At 42.3% G+C, this 2,594-nt stretch overlaps 1 protein-coding gene across 1 annotated transcript in view; it reads right to left on the minus strand.

Moving 5' to 3' along the window:
* Positions 1–2,594, minus strand: part of LOC119422511 (4-hydroxy-2-oxoglutarate aldolase, mitochondrial-like) — a 107,517-nt gene that overhangs the window by 55,389 nt on the left and 49,534 nt on the right. The gene's annotated exons all lie outside the window — the stretch shown is intronic.

The raw sequence follows: 2,594 nt of genomic DNA on the forward strand, positions 1-2,594 counted from the left end.
GGTAAGCCGGGGCAAGATTATGCAGTGATTTAAAAACAAACATAAGAATTTTAAAATGAATCCTAAAATATACAGGCAGCCAGTGAAGTGAAGCCAGGACAGGGGTCACATGTTCCCTCTTTCGAGTTCCTGTTAAAAGTCGTGCAGCAGCATTCTGAACCAGCTGCAGACGTGAGAGCAGCAACTGACTGACTCCCAGATAAAGTGCATTACAGTAATCCAATCGAGTCGAAATAAAGGCGTGGATCACCATTTCAAAATGCTGTCTGGAAAGAAAAGACTTCACTGACGCCAATCGCCTTAAATGATAAAAGCTGGACTTAACCACGGCTTTGATTTGGCTGTCCAATTTAAAATCACTGTCCACCTTAAAACCAAGATCTGTAATAACAGGTTTAAAATATTTCTCCAAGGGTCCCAGGTTAATAGAGGAGGACTCACAGGAGCCACTGGGTCCAAACACCATCACCTCGGTTTTGTTTTCATTAAAATTTAAAAAGTTCAAGGCCAACCAAGCTTTAATATCTCCTAGACATTCCAGGAGATGTGTGAACGTATGTCCATCCTTCTGCTTTAGGGGTAAATAAATCTGACAATCATCAGCGTAACAATGGAATGAAATCCCATGTTTCCTAAGGATAGAACCCAGAGGCAGTAAGTACAACGAGAAGAGCATAGGGCCCAGAATTGAGCCCTGCGGGACACCATATTGCATTGGAACTGAAGATGATTCAGAGTCATTAATTTTCACTGAAAATGTTCTCTCCTCCAAGTAAGACTTAAACCATTTAAGAACAGTGCCATCAATACCAACAATATGTCGTAATCGCGATATTAAAATGTTGTGGTCCACTGTATCAAAAGCAGCAGTTAGGTCAAGTAAAATCAGAACAACATGATTACCAGAATCACAATCAAGAAGGATGTCGTTAAAAACTCTAATTAAAGCAGATTCTGTACTGTGGAGAGTTTTAAAACCTGACTGGAAAACCTCCAGAATGCCATTGTCATTTAAAAACTGTGTCAGCTGACAGTATACAAGTTTCTCTAAAACCTTAGAAAGAAAAGGCAGCTTTGAAATAGGCCGATAATTAGCCAGAACAGTTGGATCAAGGCCAGGTTTTTTAAGCAGGGGCTGCACCACTGCATGTTTAAAACTAGCAGGGACCACACCTGAGGACAGACTGCCATTTAAAATTGCAAGAACAGGCAGCCCTATGCTAGATAAAATATCTTTAAAAAGTCGTGGAGGGACAGGATCACGTGGGGAACCTGATGGCTTAATGCGGCCAACTACGTCCTCTAAAAGTGAAACAGTCACAAGCTCAAACTGATTAAAAACAGCAGAGCAAGGGACTGAAACTGAGGGGTCAGAGTCAGGAGCTGTAATAAGAGCCCTGGTACTACCAACCTTTTCAATAAAAAAACGCAGAAAATTTTCACACATGCCAGGAGAAGCTTCCAAACAGGCATTTTGTGGAATATTAAGTACAGAGTCAATGGTGTCAAATAAAATACGTGGGTTATGGCTGTTTGAAGAAATAACACTAGCCAAATATTCCCTTTTTGCTTCTTTAACCGTGCTCTGGTAGAGACGCCAACAGTCTTTTAAAATCTGAAAAGTAGCCTGCAGTTTGTCCTTTTTCCATCTGCGTTCAATACGACGACATTCCTTCCTTACAGCACGAGTTCTGTCATTAAACCAAGGCTCAGGTTTAATCCTTGGCTGCCTAGTTTTTAACGGAGCAACCGAGTCCAGGATGGTCTGACAGGAAGAACAGAACCATGACCAGAGCTCTTCTGTATTGGAGTGGAGGAAGTCAGATGATCCACAGAGCTGAAGAAAAGCAGCAGAGAACTGAGTGGCAGTGGAAGGGTTAATAATCCGACAGCGCCGAACAGCAGCGCGAGTTTTAACTGTAGTAGGTGTCAAAGTGACACTGAATAAAACAGGCAGGTGATCCGAGAACACAGCGTCACAGATTTCCAGATTAGTCACTGGCAGACCACAGGAAATAACCAGGTCCAATGTGTGTCCATGTTCATGTGTAGGGCCGGATACGGCCTGTACCAGATTAAAAGAGTCCAGAAGGCTTAAGAAGTCCTTTACCAGAGGCTTATCAGGACAGCACACGTGCAAATTGAAGTCTCCAACAAAAAGAACTTTGTCATAATTAGTTAAAATCCCAGATAAAAAGTCAGAAAAGTCACTTAAAAAATCCTTATTATATTTGGGGGGCCGGTAGACGACAGCACAGAAAACTGGGTTTACGTGTCTCATCTCAAAAGATGTAAACTCAAAGCTGGGCAAAGACGTCTGTAGAAAACACTGCTTACATTTGTAGTCCTGTTTGTAAACAGTTGCTGTGCCTCCCCCTCTCCCCGAGGCCCGTGGTGAATTAAAATAAGCACAATTTGCTGGTAAGAGCTCAGATAGAGCGCTGTACTCACCAACACTCAGCCACGTCTCAGTCACAAACAAACAAACAATATCAAAACACTCGCAGCTACAACTACAGAAAAACACTCGCAGCTACAACTAGAGCAAAACAATCGCAGCTACAACTACAGAAAAACACTCGCAGCTACAACTA

This window comes from Nematolebias whitei, chromosome 16, assembly GCF_014905685.2.
Source record: "Nematolebias whitei isolate Nwh7 chromosome 16, NemWhi1, whole genome shotgun sequence".
Lineage (NCBI taxonomy): Eukaryota > Metazoa > Chordata > Actinopteri > Cyprinodontiformes > Rivulidae > Nematolebias > Nematolebias whitei.